This window comes from Danio rerio, chromosome 4, assembly GCF_049306965.1.
Source record: "Danio rerio strain Tuebingen ecotype United States chromosome 4, GRCz12tu, whole genome shotgun sequence".
Taxonomy (NCBI): Eukaryota; Metazoa; Chordata; class Actinopteri; order Cypriniformes; family Danionidae; genus Danio; species Danio rerio.
In genome coordinates, this window is record NC_133179.1 from 5,301,059 (window position 1) to 5,325,070 (window position 24,012).

Consider the following 24,012-nt stretch of genomic DNA (forward strand, 5'->3'; position numbering starts at 1 on the left):
TGTAAAGGGTCACCACTCACAGCAGGAACAGTTTCGGGGTTCGTTAGAAGGAGTACAGGGGTCAGGAGGCCCCACCCAGCAGTTTTTTTCCACGTCAGAGCTCACCAAAAGGCTTCTGTGGCCTAAGAAAGCACTGTCCACAGACAGCCTGTGTTTTGTTTTGTTTTGTTTTATTTATTTTTACTGTCTGTTTAGACAATGTTGTAGCACCTTTTATGCCCAAGACAAATTTCCTCTCGGGGACAAATAAAGTTAAACCTAAACCTATCTGGGCCCACTCAAATAAGTTACACGTGGAATGTTTTACATGATCCACCCACCCAAGTGGTCAAACCTCAACAGATCCCCAAAAAAACCTTTGAAGGTGGATCCCCAGCTCCCCCTAACTTGCCCCCTGCTGTTAAAACCCCAAAATTCTACTGTCCAGCAACCACCTATTGTTATAAATGGAACAGATTGCAGGTGGGATGTCCAGATCTCAGCTTCTACATGAGCAAGCAAGCTGAAACCTGGCTTCCTGTTCTAGTCTGGGCATGCCCTGTCCATGCTGTGAATTTGAAGAAGATTGGAGAAAGTCGAAAATTTGACCCAAAAAATCTATAAGGGGTACCCCTTTTAGTTTTTTTGGGTCAAATTTTCAAGTTTTTTCAATCTTCTTCAAATTCACACCCTAGACAGGGCGTGTCCAGACTAGCACAGAAACGCAGGTTTGGGCTCTCTACTGTGTCCAGAAGCTGAGATCTGGATATCATACGTAAAATCTATCCCAATGTATGAAATAGGCTGTTCGTGGACAGTGGAATTTCAACGATTCGACACCTGGAGATGGCCCAGGGGGGCTTGCATATCCACCTCAATAGGTTTTTTGGCACTTTTTTGAGATTTTCCTGCTCTAGCAGATGGATCAAGAAAAAACATCCCACCTGTAGGTTATTTGAACAGGCCTAGGTAGGCTGTCCGCGGACACCCCTGTAAAGGGTCACCATTCACAGCAGGAACGATTTTGGAGTACATAAAGGGGAGTAGATGGGTCAGGAATCCTTGCCCAGGATTTTTACCCCATCAGATTTCACCAAACAACTTCTGTGGCCTAAAGAAGCACTGTCCACAGAGAGCCAAACTGGGCCCAGTCAAATCAGTTACACGTGGGATGTTTTACTTAATTCTTCCACCCAAGTGGTCAAACCTCAACAGATCTCCAAACAAACTATTGGAGGTGGGTCCCCACCTCCCCCTGAGTTGCCCCCTGGTGTTAACACCTCGAAATCCCACTGTCCAGCAACCACCTATTGTTATGAATGGAACAGATTGCAGGTGGGATGTCCAGATCTCAGCTTCTACATGAGCTAGCAAGCCGAAACCTGGCTTCCTGTTTTAGTCTGGGCATGCCCTGTCTATGCTGTGAATTTGAAGAAGATTGGAGAAAGTCGAAAATTTGACCCAAAAAATCTATAAGGGGTACCCCTTGGAGTTTTTTTGGGTCAAATTTTCAAGTTTTTCCAATCTTCTTCAAATTCACACCTTAGAAAGGGCGTGTCCAGACTAGCACAGAAACGCAGGTTTGGGCTCTCTACTGTGTCCAGAAGCTGAGATCTGGACATCCTACGTTCAACGTTTTGACACCTGGAGATGGCCCAGGGAGGCTTGCATATCCACCTCAATAGGTTTTTTGAGGTTTTCCAGCTCTAGCAGATGGATAAAAAAAACATCCCACCTGTAGCTTATTTGAACAGGCCTAGGTAGGTTGTCTGTAGAGACCCCTGTAAAAGGTCACCATTCACAGCAGGAACGATTTTGGGGTTCATTAGGGGGAGCAGAGGGGTCAGGAGGCCCCATCCAGCAGTGTTTTCCATGTCAGGGCTCACCAAATGGCTTCTCTGGCCTAAAAAAGCACTGTCCACAGAGAGCCTAACTGGGCCCAGTCAAATCAGTTACACGTGGGATGTTTTACTTAATTCTTCCACCCAAGTGGTCAAACCTCAACAGATCCCCAAACAAACCATTGGAGGTGGGTCCCCACCTCCCCGACTTGCCCCCTGCTGGTAAAACCTCAAAATCCCACTGTCCAGCAACCACCTATTGTTATGAATGGAACAGATTGCAGGTGGGATGTCCAGATCTCAGCTTCTACATGAGCTACCAAGCTGAAACCTGGCTTCCTGTTCTAGTCTGGGCATGCCCTGTCTATGCTGTGAATTTGAAGAAGATTGGAGAAAGTCGAAAATTTGACCCAAAAAATCTATAAGGGGTACCCCTTGGAGTTTTTTTGGGTCAAATTTTCAAGTTTCTCTAATCTTCTTCAAATTCACACACTAGACAGAGCGTATCCAGACTAGCACAGAAACGCAGGTTTGGGCTCTCTACTGTGTCCAGAAGCTGAGATCTGGATATCCTATGTACAATCTATCCCATTGTATGAAATAGGCTGTTCGTGGACAGTGGAAATTCTTTTTGTGGACAAAATGGTGGTAAGGGGGACCACTAGGCACTTGGGGGGGGGGAGCCTAGAGCCGATTTGGCCACCTTACCTGCTTTTTAGTAAAAGTGACAAGTAGTCATTGAATTAAGTGGTTCGTGGCATCCAAATATTGAGTACGATCTCTCGCACCAACTATCCGTCATCTGGCAACTTATTTCCATTCAAAAATTTCCATGAACAGCCTAGATTCCCTTAACTGTTCATTTAAGGGTGTTATTGTAATACTTACATTTCCCCACAGGAGGGCGGAGTTTCGTTCTCTTAACTCGCATTTTTATGTAAGAAAATCACACACAAAAATATGTTTCAATGGCAATCCTAATAAAGTGCTTTGCTTTGTTGCAGTTTCAGCAATAATTAATATAAATAAAAACTTATATATTTCAATAAATAACAACAAAGCTCCTACGCCATTTTATTCCATTAAAAAAAGTTTTTTTTACACTGGAAACTTATTCATTTTAAATGTTTTGCCTTTTTTTGACATTTTCAATATTGCTGATGTTCTGTTGATTTGTCAAATACAGAATAATTTAAAGCTCGAGTTTTACCATTGTATGCAAGTGGTGCATCAGTGAAATACACACAATTCAACAAAATTGTTTAGTTACCTTAACTCATATTTTTATATAAGAAAACCATACGATTAATAAAATGAATGCAATTTATACATCATAAACTATTTTTGCTCAAATTTTACATATTATAACATAGAAATATATTACATTTGTTATGCTATTGTTACTAGTTTGCTAATTATTTTGCAGATATTAAAACAAATGACTCAATTAGGACTTCCCCAGTTGAATTTTAGTCTATAAAGATCTATTTAGATGCTTGTGTTAAGATGCAATTAAATCAAACAATGACTATATTAATAAATACATACATATATTTATATATACATATCAAACATTATTCTCTGCATGGTGTCATTATCTCGGGAGATTTCTTTGTTGTTGGAAAGAAAGATCAAGAAAGTAAGAGTGAGCTGATTTGCGCCATATATTTAGACATTTAATTTATTTAAATAGTGTCAGACATTATATGAAACATGATATGAAGGAACTTATATAAAAGTGCAGTTTATGACTTCATTAGTATCCAAATAATTAATCCACTAAAGCAAAAGTGCAGTTTGTCCTCCGCTCCACAAGGCGGCGAGAGCGGGTTTCACCTTTAATCTGACACCTCTCAATGACGGAGGACATGACGTTTGATGAAAACAACAACACATGCAGATCCTGCAGAATAAGTACAATAATGACTCTGAAACAGCTCATTTTCCTGCTCATCTGCACATTAATCTGACAGGCAGACTGGTAAAATGGAGGAATCCAGCTTGTCAACGTGATTCACCTCTGAGTAAGTGAATTTATCCTGTCAACAGTGATCTGGAGATATTACCTGCCACTTTTACTGTGGTATTTACATCAGAATGAGCCACACGCTCATATTAGAGCATCAATATTAGTCTGTGCTGATACTGCAGTGCTGTAGCAGCTCAGTAGACTCATGTTTGCTGGAGTTTGTTGTCTCTGTAATCTCTTGTTGTGATGTTTTTTTGGTCTGACAGATTAAGAGTGCTCAGTCTGGGTTTAGTGGACAGAAATTGACTTTAATGATGGAAATCTGCACATGTTATTAACACACACACAGCAGACAAGCATCAAACACACTTACTGAAGGAGGGAAATAGTGTTTTTGTTTCTGTTCAGTGTTTATATGTCAGTTCTGTGGCCTGTAAGAGTCATTTAATTAAAGCTTCATCAGAAGTAAACAGAGAACAACAGTAGATGAATAACAGTGACTGATGGAGCATTACTGCAATATACCATCTCTCTGTCTGATGTTGCATGTTTTATACGAGATATTAACAGAGGTATTTCTGAATTATCATTGACTTTAAGACATGTAGTGAGTCTAGTCATGTCTGAATGTCTCTACAGAATAACTGATGTGTTGTGGAGTGTAAAGCAGAGCTGTGTGTGTGTGTGTGTGTGGACAGACTCTGACAAATCTATTAGATTAGCAAGTGTGTAATGCAGAAATATCTCCACAGGAGGGCGAAAAGCTGAAATGAATTCAGTTAGATTTGCAGTTGTGTAATTCACCAACATCACCACACGAGGGCGAAAATTTTAAATTCATTACATTATCGAAGGTGTAATTCAGAAATATCTCCACAGGACAGGGCGCAATATTTCCTACATCTGTAATTTTTGTCTATTGTTAGATCAGATGTTCAGTGTGTAATAATGTGTGTATTTGTGTGTCGACTCTACAGGATCAGTGACGTGTTGTGGACTGTAAGCCTGTTGAACAGAAGCAGAGACGTGTGGACAGACACTGACTGTACTGATGATAATCATCTGCTGCTGCACAGGTGATGTAGATCATGTGTGTGTGTCTTGCACATGTCGGTTACCATCATTTGCTTTGTGGAGGGTCACTCCTCTAGAAAGTAAATGATGGTAACCGAAACGGGTGGGGAAGGGACGAAGGTCCAGAATTTTTATACAGTTCATTTTTAATTTTTTGGCAGGCTGTAAAGTATAACCCCTGCTGGACACGGCTCCGGAAGCTCCAGGGGGAGACCGAACTGGTATCCCCCCTTCTTCAGGCGCGCCTTACACTCACTCACCATTCACACATATCGCAGAGTTCTGGCTGGGACCGATACCAGCAACCCCTGAAGCCGTGGGGCAGCGCTCTTACCACAGAGCCACAGATCTCCTGACTGAACACTTGCTGGAACTGATGTTTGACTGCTGACCTGTGTGTGAGCTGATTCAATAAAACAAGATAAAAGTCAGATGTGAACTGTTGTCTTTATGAGTCTCTTCCTCAGAGAACTTGTGTTTATTGACTCGCCCATCATGAGTTTCACACCAGCGTCCATCATCAGGATGGTGAATATAATGAGCTGGAGTTGGACATTAGCCACAGTGAGGATTGAACCCGGGTCTTCTTGATTAAAGCCCAACACTTTATGACCTGAGCCACCAAGTCTGATGTTGGAGATGTTATCTGAATGGGGTTTTATCACTAATTTCATCATAACCAAGGTTGACACATGTTTTTTTGTCTTTTGTCTCACAAAACAACCATGTCCAAAATCAAGCCCTGTGGTTCAGTGGATGAGCGTTCATCTGTTGTACAGAACTTTGAAGGATCGAATCCCATTACTGCTGGAACAAGATGCAAGTCAGATGTGAACTCTTGTCTTTATGAGTCTCTTCCTCAGAGAACTTGTGTTTATTCACTCAATCATCATGGGTTTCACATCAGTGTCCATCATCCAGCTTGAGCTCATTATATTCACCATCAGCTTCCATCATCAGGGCAGGACACTGACGGTGAATATAATAAGCTCAAGCTGGACATTAGCCATAGTGAGATTTGAACCCAGGTCTCTTTGATTAAAGTTCAACACTTTATGACCTGAGCCACTGAGTCTGGAGTGATCAGCTGGTGTTTGAATGGAGCTTTATATATGTCCTGATTCTGACTGCTGTTTGAGATAAATTTCTTTGTAATTTGGGTCACGAAAAAAGGTTACAAGAATTAAGTCCTGTGGCTCAGTGGATGAGTGTTTGACTGCCGTACAGAATACTGTAGGATCCAATCTCACACTTGCTAAAAATTACATCCTGTCTTTCTCAAAACTCTCAATAAAACCAATTTTAAGAATTCTGAAATCATCTCTCTCAGTGGCTCAAGTCATAAAACAATATGCTTTCATGCAGGAGACCTGGGTTCAAATCCCTCTATTGCTTACTTTACTGTCATTTGCTGGAATTCAGTCAGACAAAGTGGCCCAAGCAGCATGAAAGCCATGATGGGCTAGTGGCTCAACACACAGTCAATGTGAACGAGACTACAGTAGAGGCTTGGGTACGAAACTCCATTCGCTGAGTGGATCAAACCAAAGGAACTACAGAAAGGAGAGTTATCAGTGAAAAACTTATGAGAAACACTTTAGTTTTTGGATCAGCAGTAAAGAGCAGTAACAGGACTCAGATTTGAACCCAGGTATGCTGTGAGAACTTCACATCTCAGGCTGTGTGCTCTGACCACTACACCATCAGCACACACACAAACACACACTTCTTTCTCCAATGTGAGGATGAACACATTTACACATTTTGAAAAAAAAAAAACTAAATAAACACAAATAATTAATATAAAATTATAATATAAATAAAATTACAATATAAATAATTCAAAATACATTCAAACTACATCATATGCTAATATATTATTACATTTCATTGTTCAAAATGTGAAAAACCTGCTTATTCTTCAGTCAAACACATCAACCATATTTTAAATGATCTTACAGCTGCTTGTGGGGCTTTAAATGTCACTAAACACAATTAAACACTGTAAATATCATCATTTACCTCTAAAGTCTCCTCATACTGTATTGAGGACTCTACACCAAATCTGGCCAATCACATGCTCTCTACAGAAAGTCCCTCCCCCAACATACACGCGACAGAGCAGCAGCACAACAAACACACTTTCTGGACTCTCTACTGGAAATATGAGCTCATAAATACCTTTACTGGAGCTGTGAATCCGCCTGGATGTGGAGGAGTGTGTGGAGGAGCGTCAGAAAGAGGAAAGATGTGCAGCAGAAACACAACAGACACACGTGTGTATCTTCACTGCTGCAGAGGAGGAGAGAGAGCAATGCCTGAACACAAACACTACAGCAACATCACTACAAACAAACCCACCGAAACAAAGTCACTTACAGGTGAGTCGCGTTACTCTCCATTTCTGCACTTTGTGTCGCTTTTCTTCACTGTCGGGCTGTAAAATGTGCTGTTGACTGACATTATGAGTCTGGCACTGAGCTGTCATCTGCTGGAGCTCAACTTGACGCCAGTAAAACGGTGTACCTGTGATGATCTGTGGCGCTGTTGTCAAAGGTGTTCAGGCTAAAAGAGCAGCTCGCTGATGCCGCCTAGTGGAGCGGATGGAAACTGCGCTTTAATGCCTTTTGCTGAGTTCACAAGATTTTTTTCATCCACTCGTTGTGTTTTCATACAGCAACAGAAATACTTATAATTCTAAACTTAATGAATGGCTTACTACAATATATGATCTTTTAAAAAGCAGCCAGTCATCTTTATAAAGCATTTATGATCATAATTCTGTTGGTCAATTAAATCTGTAAGTAATGAAAACATTCTGCATCCCCAATATAAAAGCTCGTCATATAAATTAAATATGTTTATTGATGAGAGGTGCATTAATTACATACAGGCTAAATGACGATCTGGATTAAAGAACATCATAGTGAGAAAGTCACAAGCTAAAAAGTTAGATTAGATGTCAAGTATGTAGTCATCAGCTTTTGGGAATTGTTTTATGTTACATTTATATTGGTTTGATATTTCCACAATGTTAATCAATAATTTTTCCTGAGTTTCTGCATAAAAAGAGCTAAAATAATCCCTTATGAATGATCAGATGTTTGAGTTTAAGCTTTAAAATGTGAAAAGTGGTTAAACACACACACACACACACACACACACACACACACACACACACACACACACACACACACACACACACACACACACGTTGTTAGGAGGGAAATTAACAGGTGAGACCAAAACGACTGGTGTGTCCGATTAAGAGAAGCCTCCGAGCTGAAGATTCAGTAAGATTAAGAGAATTTACTGAAGATAGTTTGCCGTTCTGTGACACTCGCATAGAGTTTGCTGGCCGATCTCGCTGCCTTACAATAACAAAAACACAGCAATTATACTGTGCATAATAAATCTACAGAATCATCCCAATCAATCAAAAATGATCAATTCTGTACACACAGAGCCGTTCAAGTCATCAAGTGAAATTGTACTCTTATCACAGTATAAATCACTGAAAACTAAACATCACATTGTGACATATTTCCAATACCGTGCCGCTCTACAGGGAACGACCTGTTTCATCCTCAAGGCTGTTTCTTGTACTCTCAGCCGTCTAATCGGAAACTGGTTAATACTGGTGTAATCTACATCCAGACTGGCAGCTGCTGCTACACAGAAAGTCTCTCCTGCACACAAAGAAAATGACTTTAAACAGAATTAACACAGAAAACAGTGAATAACTCAGGAAACAGTTGTTTCCAATCCATCAGGAATCCAGTTCTGCTCAAGCGCTCTCCATGACCTCTGATCTGGCTTGGTAGATCCTGAAAACAGAGATTTGACAGAAACAGAGACTCTCCGACTGAACACATCACTAAACGGGGTCATGTTTAACTTCAATCACTGATCAAAATCATGTCAACGATTAAAAACTGATTCAAATAATCACAATAATAAAGTCACCAACAGAATATATTTAGATCTTTACTGGAACGGATGAAGACAGAAAACGACTCGCTTCAACATGTAGCAGAACTGTGTTCACCATGACCTCAGTTTACTGTCTTGCTGTCATCTGAAGATCCCCATAAAAACTGTGTAATATTTAGCGTTCGATTATATTGCTTTATTTATTGATAATTCCTTTTTTTTTTTTTGTTTAAACCTCAAGATTTTCTGCTTCCTTTTAGACAAGAAAATGTTTGTGGTTGTCAGCATCAGTGGATGAAAATGAACATGACTACAGCTGCGCCACAGGAAGGTGAAATCTCAGTGCTTTACATTTGCTGAGCTGAAGATCAGGAAAAACATCACCACAAACTTTCAAATCAACAGAAAGGTGTAATTCAGAAATATCTCCACAGGAGGGCGACATGTTTAAGCTCATTCAAATAGATTTGCAGTGGTGCAACTCAGCAAAATCACCACACGAGGGCGAATATTTTAAATTAATCAAATTCGCAGCGCTGCAATTCAGAAATATCTCCACAGGAGGGAGAAACTCTCAGTATTTTAAAACAGCAGCAGTGCAGTTCACAAAAATCCCCACAAGAGGGCGAATATTTTAAATTCAGTAAATTCAAGATTTGCAAAAGTGTAGTTCAGAGAAATCTCCACATGAGGGCGCAATATTTCCTACATATGTAATATTTGTATATTTGTCTATTGTTAGATCAGATATTCAGTGTGTAATAATGTGTGTATTTGTGTGTCGACTCTACAGGATCAGTGAAGTGTTGTGGACTGTAAACCTGTTGAACAAAAGCAGAGACGTGTGGACAGACACTGACTGTACTGATGATGATCATCTGCTGCTGCACAGGTGATGTAGATCATGTATGATTGTGTGCGTGTTTGTCTTGCACATGTCGGTTACCATCATTTGCTTTGTGGAGGGTCACTCCTCTAGAAAGTAAATGATGGTAACCGAAACGGGTGGGGAAGGGACGAAGGTCCAGAATTTTTATACACTTCATTTTAAATTTTTTGGCAGGCTGTAAAGTATAACCCCTGCTGGACACGGCTCCGGAAGCTCCAGGGGGAGACCGAACTGGTATCCCCCCTTCTTCAGGCGCGCCTCACACTCACTCACCATTCACACATATCACAGAGTTCTGGCTGGGACCGATACCAGCAACCCCTGAAGCCGTGGGGCAGCGCTCTTACCACAGAGCCACAGATCTCCTGTCTGAACACCTGCTGGAACTGATGTTGGACTGCTGACCTGTGTGTGAGCTGATTCAATAAAACAAGAATATATGTCAGATCTGAACCCTTGTCTTTATGAGTCTCTTCCTCAGAGAACTTGTGTTTATTCACTCATCAACCATCATTAGTTTCACATCAGCGTCCATCATCTTGATGAACATAATGAACTCAGTGGGACATTAGCCATGGTGAGGTTTGAACCCGGGTCTCCTAGATTAAAGCTCAATACTTTAAGACCTGAGCCACTGAGTCTGGACAGTGAAGGAGAGGTCAGATTGGGGCTTTACCACTATTCTCATACCGACCAAGGTTTGACACATGTTTCTTTGTAATTTGGGCCACAAAAAACCTTTTGGCAAATGTCAAACCCTGTGGCTCAAAGGATGAGCATTTGTTTGCTATTTAGAAGTGTGAAGGATCGAATCTCATTTCTACCAAATCGAGATACAAGTCAGATTTGAACTCTTGTCTTTATGAGTCTCTTCCTCAGAGAACTTGTGTTTATTTACCCATCATGGGTTTCACATCCATCATCAGGGGCTCCTGGTCAGTATAATGAGGTCAAGATGGACATTAGCCATAGTGAGGTTTGAACCCGGGTCTCCTTGATTAAAGATCAATAGTTTATGACTTGAGCCACTGAGTCTAGATGGTGATCAATGTGTCTGAATGAGGCTTTATCACTGTTTTCATCATGAACAAGGTTTGACAAATATTTCTTTGTAATTTGGCTCACAAAACAACGACTGCCTGATGTCAAGCCCTGTGGTTCAGTGGATGAACCTCCGCCTGACATACAGGAGACATGGGTTCAAATCCAACTATTGCTTACTTTACTTTCAGTTGCTGGAATTCAATCAAACAGTGTGGCCCAAACAGCAGCTGACAGACTGAAAGCCATGATGGGCTAGTGGATGAACACAAGATTGCGGTGGACAAGGTAACGACAGAGGCCTGGGAACGAAACCCACCTCGATGTCTGGCTCACACCACTGCAAGTGCAAGGTAATTAGAGTGGGAACACACACTTAACATTACTATGTTGTTTTTCTGATTATCTCAGCAGTAAAAAGCAGCAGCAGTGCTTGGATTTGAACCCAGGTATGCTGTGACAGCTTCAGATGTCATGCTGTGTGCTCTGACCACTACACCATCACCACACACATAAACCCACATTTCTTTCTCCAATGGGAGGATGACCACATTCTACACATTTTGAAAAAAAAAACTAAATAAACACAAATAATTCATATCAAATGTAAATTATTTTAAATAAATGTAAACTGCATCATATGCGAATATATTATTATATTTCACTATTCAAAATGTGAAAAACCTGCTTATTCTTCAATCAGACACATGAACATGTTTCAAATGATCTTACAGCTGCTTGTGGGGCTTTAAATGTCACCAAACACAATTTAACACTGTAAATATCATCATTTACTTCTAAAGTCTCCTCATACTGTAGTAATGACTCTACACCAAATCTGGCCAATCACATGCTTTCTACAGAAAGTCCCTCCCCCAACATACACGCGACAGAGCAGCAGCACAACAAACACACTTTCTGGACTCTCTACTGGAAATATGAGCTCATAAATACCTTTACTGGAGCTGTGAATCCGCCTGGATGTGGAGGAGTGTATGGAGGAGCATCAGAAAGAGGAAAGATGTGCAGCAGAAACACAACAGACACACGTGTGTATCTTCACTGCTGCAGAGGAGGAGAGAGAGCAATGCCTGAACACAAACACTACAACAACATCACTACAAACTAAACCAACAGAGCAAAGTCCCTTACAGGTGAGTCGCGTAACTCTCCATTTCTGCACTTGGTGTGGCTTTTCTTCGCTGTCGGGCTGTAATATCTGCTGTTGACTGACATTATGAGTCTGGCACTGAGCTGTCATCTGCTACTGGAGCTCAACTTGTTAGTAAAACGGTGTACCTGGGCTGATCTGTGTTGCTGTTGTCAAAGTTGTTCAGACTAAAAAAGCAGCTCGCTGATTCCACCTAGTGGAGCGAATGGGATCTGCGCTTTAATGCACATACAAACCCCGCCCCTCACAATGACGTCATTTGCTTCATTGAGTGCAGCGTCTGACATTGTAAGTCTGATATATGCAGTCTCAGCTTGCAAATCCAAGTCTGCATGCAGATACTATTGGAGAAAGACTGACCAAATATGCCTCTTGCAGAATTCACAAGATTTTTTACATCCGCTCATTGCATTTTCTTTCAGCAACAGAAATACTCATAATTTAAAACTTATTGAACGGCTTAATACAATATAGGATTAAAAATAAAGCAGCCAGTCATCTTTATAAGGCATTTAGTAAAGGAAATGTGTTCATATTTTTGTTGGTAAAATTATCATTTGTGTCTGCGTCAATTAAATCTGTAAGCAATGAAAACATTCTGCATCCCCAATATAAGAGCTCGTCAAACAAGTTCTGTGTGTCTTTATTGATGAGAGGCGCATTAATTACCTGCAGGCTAATATTCAGGTTTCACATTACATTCGTATTGGTTTGATATTTCCACATTGTTAATCAAGCATTTGTGCTGAAGTTCAATATAAAGTGAGCACAAATAATGACCCATGAATGATTAGATGATTGAGTGTATGCTTCAATAATTATTTTGACATTGTTAGGAGGGAAATGAACAGTTGAGACCAAAACGACTGCTGTGTCAGATCAAGAGAAGACTCTGAGCCGCAGATTAAATAAAATTAAGAGAATTCACTGGAGATAGTTTATGGTTCTGCAGCAGGAGGGCTTCACACTGGCATTGAGTTTGCTGGCCGATCTCCCTGCCTTACACTAAGACAGAAAATCTCTCCTGCATACAAAGAAAATTACTTTACAGAGAATTTACACATAAAATAGAAAAACTCAGCAATCAGTTGTTTTAATCCACCAGGAATCCAGTTCCCCTCGAGAGCTCTCCATGACCTCTGACCTGGCTTGGTAGATGGGCCATTCTTCAACTACGAGCACTTTTAGCCTTGTGAAGTTGAGTAAAAAAACTTGTTCAAAATGAACGTAACATAGCCTCATAAGTTTAAACACTTTGTCTAGTTTTAAGATCTGTAAGAGGACAAACTTAGATAAGAAGAGAAACATTTTCTCCATCGTGAACTGAACAAATGTCAATTCCAGCACATCTCAATATACAGCTTATATTTCTAAATGACATAAATGATGGCAGTCAAACATTGTCTAAGATCATTTTTGTTTCTAGTTTAACCAAATATTTCCACAATATCAATAATAGTTATACATTTGTCAGTGAAATAATTTAGTTGTGTGCTAAATTGTACACCTGTCACACTCTAAAACTTAATATAATTTGGTTAAGAGCTTATTTGAAAATAAATAAACTGCATTTGTATATGAAATAGAGCATGAACTCATACATTGTGATTACACTTTAATGTGTGATGAGAACTTTTTAAATGTTTTTAATAATGTGTGTGGTGATGGAAATGACATTTCAACAGTTTATTATGAAAATAATGAAAAATAGCTTCACCGATTAACTTTGAATTGATACAAGCCTTTCATGTATACAAAACACTCTTATTTACCGTCATTTTGTTTCAGTTTTACATTTTTTTAAGTAGGTTTGATTGTTAGTTTGACAAGGAAAGAGGAATTTGAACAAAATTATATATATGTTTGGATATTTGATCAAAGGACATAAAAGTGCTCGTAGTTGAAGAATTACCCAGATCCTGAAAATAGAGATTTGACAGACACAGACGCTTCAGCTGAACACATCACTACATTAGGTCATGCTTAACTTCATTCACTGATCAAAATCATGTCAAAGATTAAAAACTGATTCAAATAATCATAATAATAGAGTCAACAAGAACAGATTTTGATCTTTCCTGGAACAGATGAAGACAGAAAACGACTCGCTTCAACAGGAAGCAGATCTGTGCTCACGATGACCTCAGTTTACTCAAGCTTCGCTGTCATTTGAAGATCCCCATAAAAACTGTGTGATATTTAGCATTTGATGATAAGTCTCTATTTAATAATAATATTTTTTTTAGTTTAGACCTCAAGACTTTCTGCTTCCTTTTACACATTAAAATGTTTCTGGTTGTCAGCATCAGTGGAGGAAAATACACAGAACTACAGCTGCGCCACAGGAAGGTGAAATCTCAGTGCTTTACATTTGCTGTGCTGAAGTTCAGGAAAAACATTAGCACAATCTTTCAAATCAACTGAACTGCAAAGGTGTAATTCAGAAATATCTCCACAGGAGGGCGACATGTTTAAATTCATACTATTAGATTTGCAGTGGTGTCATTCACCAAAATCACCACACGAGGGCGAACATTTAGAATTCATCAAATTCGCAGTGGTGTAATTCAGAAATATCTCCACAGGAGGGAGAAACTTTCCTTATTTTAGAGCGGCAGCAGTGCAGTTCACAAAAATCCCCACAAGAGGGCGAATATTTTAAATTCAGTAGATTCAAGATTTGCAAAAGTGTAGTTCGGAGAAATCTCCACAGGAGGGCGCAATATTTGATACAAATGTAATATTTGTCTATTTGTCTATTGTTAGATCAGATATTGAGTGTGTGTAATAATGTGTGTCGACTCTACAGGATCAGTGACGTGTTGTGGACTGTAAGCCTGTTGAACAGAAGCAGAGATGTGTGGAAAGACACTGACTGTACTGATGATGATCATCTGCTGCTGCACAGGTGATGTAGATCATGTGTGTGATTGTGTGTGTGTTTGTCTTGCACATGTCGGTTACCATCATTTGCTTTGTGGAGGGTTACTCCTCTAGAAAGTAAATGATGGTAACCGAAACGGGTGGGGAAGGGACGAAGGTCCAGAATTTTTATACAGTTCATTTTAAATTTTTTGGCAGGCTGTAAAGTATAACCCCTGCTGGGCACGGCTCCGGAAGCTCCAGGGGGAGACCGAACTGGTATCCCCCCTTCTTCAGGCGCGCCTCACACTCACTCACCATTCACACATATCGCAGAGTTCTGGCTGGCCTTGAACCAGCAACCCCTGAAACCGTGGGGCAGCGCTCTTACCACAGAGCCACAGATCTCCATGTCTGAACACCTGCTGGAACTGATGTTGGACTGCTGACCTGTGTGTGATCTGATTCAATAAAACAAGAATATATGTCAGATCTGAACCCTTGTCTTTATGAGTCTCTTCCTCAGAGAACTTGTGTTTATTCACTCATCAACCATCATTAGTTTCACATCAGCGTCCATCATCTTGATGAACATAATGAACTCAGTGGGACATTAGCCATGGTGAGGTTTGAACCCGGGTCTCCTGGATTAAAGCTCAATACTTTAAGACCTGAGCCACTGAGTCTGGACAGTGAAGGAGAGGTCAGATTGGGGCTTTACCACTATTCTCATATCGACCAAGGTTTGACACATGTTTCTTTGTAATTTGGGCCACAAAAAACCTTTGAGCAAATGTCAAACCCTGTGGCTCAAAGGATGAGCATTCGCCTGCTATTTAGAAGTGTGAAGGATCGAATCTCATTTCTACCAAATCGAGATACAAGTCAGATTTGAACTCTTGTCTTTATGAGTCTCTTCCTCAGAGAACTTGTGTTTATTCACCCATCATGGGTTTCACGTCCATCATCAGGGGCTCCTGGTCAGTATAATGAGGTCAAGATGGACATTAGCCATAGTGAGGTTTGAACCCGGGTCTCCTTGATTAAAGATCAATAGTTTATGACTTGAGCCACTGAGTCTAGATGGTGATCAATGTGTCTGAATGAGGCTTTATCACTGTTTTCATCATGAACAAGGTTCGATAAATATATCTTTGTAATTTGGCTCACAAAACAACGACTGCCTGATGTCAAGCCCTGTGGTTCAGTGGATGAGCCTCCGCCTGACATACAGGAGACATGGGTTCAAATCCCACTATTGCTTACTTTACTTTCGGTTGCTGGAATTCAATCAAACAGTGTGGCCCAAACAGCAGCTGACAGACTGAAAGCCATGATGGGCTAGTGGATGAACACAAGATTGCAGGGGACAAGGTAACGACAGATGCCTGGGTACGAAACCCACCTCAATGTCTGGCTCACACCATTGCAAGTGCAAGGTAATTAGAGTGGGAACACACACATAAAATTACTATGTTGTTTTTCTGATTATCTCAGCAGTAAAAAGCAGCAGCAGTGCTTGGATTTGAACCCAGGTATGCTGTGACAGCTTCAGATGTCATGCTGTGTGCTCTGACCACTACACCATCACCACACACATAAACCCACATTTCTTTCTCCAATGGGAGGATGACCACATTCTACACATTTTGAAAAAAAAAACTAAATAAACACAAATAATTCATATCAAATGTAAATTATTTTAAATAAATGTAAACTGCATCATATGCGAATATATTATTATATTTCACTATTCAAAATGTGACAAACATGCTTATTCTTCAATCAGACACATGAACATGTTTCAAATTATCTTACAGCTGCTTGTGGGGCTTTAAATGTCACTAAACACAATTAAACACTGTAAATATCATCATTTACTTCTAAAGTCTCCTCATACTGTACTGATGACTCTACACCAAATCTGGCCAATCACATGCTCTCTACAGAAAGTCCCTCCCCCAACATACACGCGACAGAGCAGCAGCACAACAAACACACTTTCTGGACTCTCTACTGGAAATATGAGCTCATAAATACCTTTACTGGAGCTGTGAATCCGCCTGGATGTGAAGGAGTGTGTGGAGGAGCGTCAGCTGTTGAGCGCAGGTCAAAGATCTGCAGCAGAAACACAACAAACACACGTGTGTATCTTCACTGCTGCAGAGGAGAGAGAGAGCAATGACTGAACACAAACACTACAACAACATCACTACAAACTAAACCAACAGAACAAAGTCACTTACAGGTGAGTCGCGTTACTCTCCATTTCTGCACTTGGTGTGGCTTTTCTTCGCTGTCGGGCTGTAATATCTGCTGTTGACTGACATTATGAGTCTGGCACTGAGCTGTCATCTGCTACTGGAGCTCAACTTGACGCCAGTAAAGCGGTGTAACTGTGTTGATCTGGTGTCGTTGTTGTCAAAGGTGTTCAGACTAAAAGAGCAGCTCGCTGATGCCGCCTAGTGGAGCGAATGGGATCTGCGCTTTAATGCACATACAAACCCCGCCCCTCACAATGACGTCATTTGCTTCATTGAGTGCAGCGTCTGACATTGTAAGTCTGATATATGCAGTCTCAGCTTGCAAATCCAAGTCTGCATGCAGATACTATTGGAGAAAGACTGATCAAATATGCCTCTTGCAGAATTCACAAGATTTTTTACATCCGCTCATTGCGTTTTCATTCAGCAACAGAAATACTCATAATTTAAAACTTATTGAACGGCTTAATACAATATAGGATTAAAAATAAAGCAGCCAGTCATCTTTATACGGCATTTAGTAAAGGAAATGTGTTCATATTTTTGTTGGTAAAATTATCATTTGTGTCTGCGTCAATTAAATCTGTAAGCAATGAAAACATTCTGCATCCCCAATATAAGAGCTCGTCAAACAAGTTCTGTGTGTCTTTATTGATGAGAGGCGCATTAATTACCTGCAGGCTAATATTCAGGTTTCACATTACATTCGTATTGGTTTGATATTTCCACATTGCTAATCAAGCATTTGTGCTGAAGTTCAATATAAAGTGAGCACAAATAATGACCCATGAATGATTAGATGATTGAGTGTATGCTTCAATAATTATTTTGACATTGTTAGGAGGGAAATGAACAGTTGAGACCAAAACGACTGCTGTGTCAGATCAAGAGAAGACTCTGAGCCGCAGATTAAATAAAATTAAGAGAATTCACTGGAGATAGTTTATGGTTCTGCAGCAGGAGGGCTTCACACTGGCATTGAGTTTGCTGGCCGATCTCCCTGCCTTACACTAAGACAGAAAATCTCTCCTGCATACAAAGAAAATTACTTTACAGAGAATTTACACATAAAATAGAAAAACTCAGGAATCAGTTGTTTTAATCCACCAGGAATCCAGTTCCCCTCGAGAGCTCTCCATGACCTCTGACCTGGCTTGGTAGATGGGCCATTCTTCAAGTACGAGCACTTTTAGCCTTGTGAAGTTGAGTAAAAAAACTTGTTCAAAATTAACGTAACATAGCCTCAAAAGTTTAAACACTTTGTCTAGTTTTAAGATCTGTAAGAGGACAAACTTAGATAAGAAGAGAAACATTTTCTCCATCGTGAACTGAACAAATGTCAATTCCAGCACATCTCAATATACAGCTTATATTTCTAAATGACATAAATGATGGCAGTCAAACATTGTCTAAGATCATTTTTGTTTCTAGTTTAACCAAATATTTCCACAATATCAATAATAGTTATACATTTGTCAGTGAAATAAATTAGTTGTGTGCTGAATTGTATACCTGTCACACTCTAAAACTTAATATAATTTGGTTAAGAGCTTATTAGAAAATAAATAAACTGCATTTGTATATGAAATACAGCATGAACTCATACATTGTGATTACACTTTAATGTGTGATGAGAACTTTTTAAATGTTTTTAATAATGTGTGTGGTGATGGAAATGACATTTCAACAGTTTATTATGAAAATAATGTAAAATAGCTTCACCGATTAACTTTGAATTGATACAAGCCTTTCATGTATACAAAACACTCTTATTTACCATCATTTTGTTTCGGTTTTACATTTTTTTAAGTAGGTTTGATTGTTAGTTTGACAAGGAAAGAGGAATTTAAACTAAATTATATACATGTTTGGATATTTGATCAAAGGACATAAAAGTGCTCGTAGTTGAAGAATTACCCAGATCCTGAAAATAGAGATTTGACAGACATAGACGCTTCAGCTGAACACATCACTACATTAGGTCATGTTTAACTTCATACACTGATCAAAATCATGTCAAAGATTAAAAACTGATTCAAATAATCATAATAATAAAGTCAACAAGAACAGATTTTGATCTTTCCTGGAACAGATGAAGACAGAAAACGACTCGCTTCAACAGGAAGCAGATCTGTGCTCACGATGACCTCAGTTTACTCAAGCTTCGCTGTCATTTGAAGATCCCCATAAAAACTGTGTAATATTTAGCATTTGATGATAAGTCTCTATTTAATAATAATTATTTTTTTAGTTTAGACCTCAAGACTTTCTGCTTCCTTTTACACATTAAAATGTTTCTGGTTGTCAGCATCAGTGGAGGAAAATACACAGAACTACAGCTGCGCCACAGGAAGGTGAAATCTCAGTGCTTTACATTTGCTGTGCTGAAGTTCAGGAAAAACATTAGCACAATCTTTCAAATCAACTGAACTGCAAAGGTGTAATTCAGAAATATCTCCACAGGAGGGCGACATGTTTAAATTCATACTATTAGATTTGCAGTGGTGTCATTCACCAAAATCACCACACGAGGGCGAACATTTAGAATTCATCAAATTCGCAGTGGTGTAATTCAGAAATATCTCCACAGGAGGGAGAAACTTTCCTTATTTTAGAGCGGCAGCAGTGCAGTTCACAAAAATCCCCACAAGAGGGCGAATATTTTAAATTCAGGAAATTCAAGATTTGAAAAAAATGTAGTTCAGAGAAATCTCCACAGGAGGGCGCAATATTTGATACGTATGTAATATTTGTATATTTGTCTATTGTTAGATCAGCTATTCAGTGTGTAATAATGTGTGTATTTGTGTGTCGACTCTACAGGATCAGTGAAGTGTTGTGGACTGTAAGCCTGTTGAACAGAAGCAGAGACGTGTGGACAGACACTGACTGTACTGATGATGATCATCTGCTGCAGCACAGGTGATGTAGATCATGTGTGTGATTGTGTGTTTGTCTTGCACATGTCGGTTACCATCATTTGCTTTGTGGAGGGTCACTCCTCTAGAAAGTAAATGATGGTAACCGAAACGGGTGGGGAAGGGACGAAGGTCCAGAATTTTTATACAGTTCATTTTAAATTTTTTGCCAGGCTGTAAAGTATAACCCCTGCTGGACACGGCTCCGGAAGCTCCAGGGGGAGACCGAACTGGTATCCCCCCTTCTTCAGGCGCGCCTCACACTCACTCACCATTCACACATATCGCAGAGTTCTGGCTGGGACCGATACCAGCAACCCCTGAAGCCGTGGGGCAGCGCTCTTACCACAGAGCCACAGATCTCCTGACTGAACACCTGCTGGAACTGATGTTGGACTGCTGACCTGTGTGTGAGCTGATTCAATAAAACAAGAATATATGTCAGATCTGAACCCTTGTCTTTATGAGTCTCTTCCTCAGAGAACTTGTGTTTATTCACTCATCAACCATCATTAGTTTCACATCAGCGTCCATCATCTTGATGAACATAATGAACTCAGTGGGACATTAGCCATGGTGAGGTTTGAACCCGGGTCTCCTAGATTACAGCTCAATACTTTAAGACCTGAGCCACTGAGTCTGGACAGTGAAGGAGTGGTCAGATTGGGGCTTTATCACTATTCTCATATCGACCAAGGTTTGACGAATGTTTCTTTGTAATTTGGGCCACAAAAAACCTTTTGGCAAATGTCAAACCCTGTGGCTCAAAGGATGAGCGTTCGCCTGCTATTTAGAAGTGTGAAGGATCGAATCTCATTTCTACCAAATCGAGATACAAGTCAGATTTGAACTCTTGTCTTTATGAGTCTCTTCCTCAGAGAACTTGTGTTTATTTACCCATCATGGGTTTCACGTCCATCATCAGGGGCTCCTGGTCAGTATAATGAGGTTAAGATGGACATTAGCCATAGTGAGGTTTGAACCCGGGTCTCCTTGATTAAAGATCAATAGTTTATGACTTGAGCCACTGAGTCTAGATGGTGATCAATGTGTCTGAATGAGGCTTTATCACTGTTTTCATCATGAACAAGGTTTGACAAATATTTCTTTGTAATTTGGCTCACAAAACAACGACTGCCTGATGTCAAGCCCTGTGGTTCAGTGGATGAGCCTCCGCCTGACATACAGGAGACATGGGTTCAAATCCCACTATTGCTTACTTTACTTTCGGTTACTGGAATTCAATCAGACAGTGTGGCCCAAACAGCAACTGACAGACTGAAAGCCATGATGGGCTAGTGGATGAACACAAGATTGCGGTGGACAAGGTAACGACAGAGGCCTGGGTTCGAAACCCATCTCGATGTCTGGCTCACACCACTGCAAGTGCAAGGTAATTAGAGTGGGAACACACACATAAAATAACTATGTTGTTTTTCTGATTATCTCAGCAGTAAAAAGCAGCAGCAGTGCTTGGATTTGAACCCAGGTATGCTGTGACAGCTTCAGATGTCATGCTGTGTGCTCTGACCACTACACCATCACCACACACATAAACCCACATTTCTTTCTCCAATGGGAGGATAACCACATTCTGCACATTTTGAAAAAAAAAAAAACTAAATAAACACAAATAATTCATATCAAATGTAAGTTATTTTAAATAAATGTAAACTGCATCATATGCGAATATATTATTATATTTCACTATTCAAAATGTGACAAACATGCTTATTCTTCAATCAGACACATGAACATGTTTCAAATTATCTTACAGCTGCTTGTGGGGCTTTAAATGTCACTAAACACAATTAAACACTGTAAATATCATCATTTACCTCTAAAGTCTCCTCATACTGTACTGATGACTCTACACCAAATCTGGCCAATCACATGCTCTCTACAGAAAGTCCCTCCCCCAACATACACGCGACAGAGCAGCAGCACAACAAACACACTTTCTGGACTCTCTACTGGAAATATGAGCTCATAAATACCTTTACTGGAGCTGTGAATCCGCCTGGATGTGGAGGAGCGTGTGGAGGAGCGTCAGAAAGGGGAAAGATGTGCAGCAGAAACACAACAGACACACGTGTGTATCTTCACTGCTGCAGAGGAGGAGAGAGAGCAATGCCTGAACACAAACACTACAGCAACATCACTACAAACAAACCCACCGAAACAAAGTCACTTACAGGTGAGTCGCGTTACTCTCCATTTCTGCACTTTGTGTCGCTTTTCTTCACTGTCGGGCTGTAAAATGTGCTGTTGACTGACATTATGAGTCTGGCACTGAGCTGTCATCTGCTGGAGCTCAACTTGACGCCAGTAAAACGGTGTACCTGTGTTGATCTGTGGCGCTGTTGTCAAAGGTGTTCAGGCTAAAAGAGCAGCTCGCTGATGCCGCCTAGTGGAGCGGATGGAAACTGCGCTTTAATGCCTTTTGCTGAGTTCACAAGATTTTTTTTCATCCACTCGTTGTGTTTTCATACAGCAACAGAAATACTTATAATTCTAAACTTGATGAATGGCTTACTACAATATATAATCTTTTAAAAAGCAGCCAGTCATCTTTATAAGGCATTTATGATCATATTTCTGTTGGTCAATTAAATCTGTAAGTAATGAAAACATTCTGCATCCCCAATATAAGAGCTCGTCAGATAAATTAAATGTGTTTATTGATGAGAGATGCATTAATTACATACAGGCTAAATGACGATCTGGATTGAAGAACATCATAGTGAGAAAGTCACAAGCTAACATGTTCAATATTTATGTTTTGCACTTCATTTATCGATATTTGATGTCAAGTCTGTAGTCATCAGCTTTTGGGAATTGTTTTATGTTATATTTATATTGGTTTGATATTTCCACAATGTTAATCAATAATTTGTCTTGAATTTCTGTATAAAAAGAGCTAAAATAATCCCTTATGAATGATCAGATGTTTGAGTTTATGCTTTAAAAGGTGAAAAGTGGTTAAACACACACACACACACACACACACACACACACACACACACACACACACACACACACACACATGTTGTTAGGAGGGAAACTAACAGGTGAGACCAAAAAGAAAACTGAATTGTGCAGAATTCAGAAATATCTTCACAGGAGGGAAAAACTTTCAGCATTTTAAAACAGCAGCAGTGCAGTCCACAAAAATCCCCACAAGAGGGCGAATATTTTAAATTCAGTAAATTCACGATTCGCAAAAGTGTAGTTCAGAGAAATCTCCACAAGAGGGCGCAATATTTCCTACGTATGTAATATTTGTCTATTTGTCTATTGTTAGCTCAGATATTCAGTGTGTAATAATGTGTGTCGACTCTACAGGATCAGTGAAGTGTTGTGGACTGTAAGCCTGTTGAACAGAAGCAGAGACGTGTGGACAGACACTGACTGTACTGATGATGATCATCTGCTGCTGCACAGGTGATGTAGATCATGTGTGATTGTGTGTGTGTTTGTCTTGCACATGTCGGTTACCATCATTTGCTTTGTGGAGGGTCACTCCTCTAGAAAGTAAATGATGGTAACCGAAACGGGTGGGGAAGGGACGCAGGTCCAGAATTTTTATACAGTTCATTTTAAATTTTTTGGCAGGCTGTAAAGTATAACCCCTGCTGGACACGGCTCCGGAAGCTCCAGGGGGAGACCGAACTGGTATCCCCCCTTCTTCAGGCGCGCCTCACACTCACTCATCATTCACACATATCGCAGAGTTCTGGCTGGGACCGATACCAGCAACCCCTGAAGCCGTGGGGCAGCGCTCTTACCACAGAGCCACAGATCTCCTGACTGAACACCTGCTGGAACTGATGTTGGACTGCTGATCTGTGAATTCACAATAAAGAATTGAATAAAAATAAACTTGTGTTGACTCAATCTTCTGAAGTGGGGTTTGAACCCAGATCAACTGTGATGGATGAGATCTGATATGATGAGCTCTTACCACTGAGCCACAGATCTCTTGTCTGAACACCTGCAGGAGTTCATGTTTGACTCTTTACCTGTAGATGAGCTGCGATTTCACTATAAATATGTTAAAGATCCCTCATG

The 24,012-nt window shown here is 40.1% G+C and overlaps 4 long non-coding RNA genes across 8 annotated transcripts; 2 read left to right on the forward strand and 2 right to left on the reverse strand.

Moving 5' to 3' along the window:
* Window positions 1–3,654: 3,654 nt before the first annotated feature.
* On the forward strand, window positions 3,655–15,257 carry LOC110439413 (uncharacterized). Of its 3 annotated transcripts, XR_002458295.3 has the most exons (7): window positions 3,655–3,844; window positions 4,767–4,865; window positions 5,025–7,244; window positions 9,590–9,688; window positions 9,860–11,880; window positions 14,707–14,805; window positions 14,979–15,257. It is a non-coding gene; the product is annotated as an uncharacterized lncRNA (long non-coding RNA). The 3 variants fall into 3 exon arrangements; XR_012401767.1 differs by lacking the exons at window positions 5,025–7,244; window positions 14,707–14,805; window positions 14,979–15,257 and having other exon boundaries at window positions 9,860–10,138; XR_012401768.1 differs by lacking the exons at window positions 4,767–4,865; window positions 5,025–7,244; window positions 14,707–14,805; window positions 14,979–15,257 and having other exon boundaries at window positions 9,860–10,138.
* Window positions 4,077–12,059, reverse strand: LOC103910383 (uncharacterized). 3 transcript variants are annotated; one of them, XR_012401781.1, is made up of 7 exons: window positions 11,879–12,028; window positions 11,681–11,791; window positions 8,417–8,552; window positions 7,243–7,454; window positions 7,045–7,155; window positions 5,354–5,670; window positions 4,077–5,266 (listed from the first exon to the last, which is right to left on the reverse strand). It is a non-coding gene; the product is annotated as an uncharacterized lncRNA (long non-coding RNA). The 3 variants fall into 3 exon arrangements; XR_012401779.1 differs by lacking the exon at window positions 5,354–5,670 and having other exon boundaries at window positions 11,879–12,059; XR_012401780.1 differs by lacking the exon at window positions 5,354–5,670 and having other exon boundaries at window positions 11,681–11,788; window positions 11,879–12,037.
* Window positions 15,258–16,717: 1,460 nt separating the features above from the next.
* On the forward strand, window positions 16,718–23,823 carry LOC110439416 (uncharacterized). The gene is made up of 5 exons (XR_011011424.2): window positions 16,718–17,007; window positions 19,847–19,945; window positions 20,115–22,138; window positions 23,287–23,385; window positions 23,557–23,823. It is a non-coding gene; the product is annotated as an uncharacterized lncRNA (long non-coding RNA).
* On the reverse strand, window positions 16,829–22,295 carry LOC137487307 (uncharacterized). The gene is made up of 4 exons (XR_012401786.1): window positions 22,137–22,295; window positions 21,939–22,049; window positions 17,006–20,356; window positions 16,829–16,919 (listed from the first exon to the last, which is right to left on the reverse strand). It is a non-coding gene; the product is annotated as an uncharacterized lncRNA (long non-coding RNA).
* Window positions 23,824–24,012: the final 189 nt, after the last annotated feature.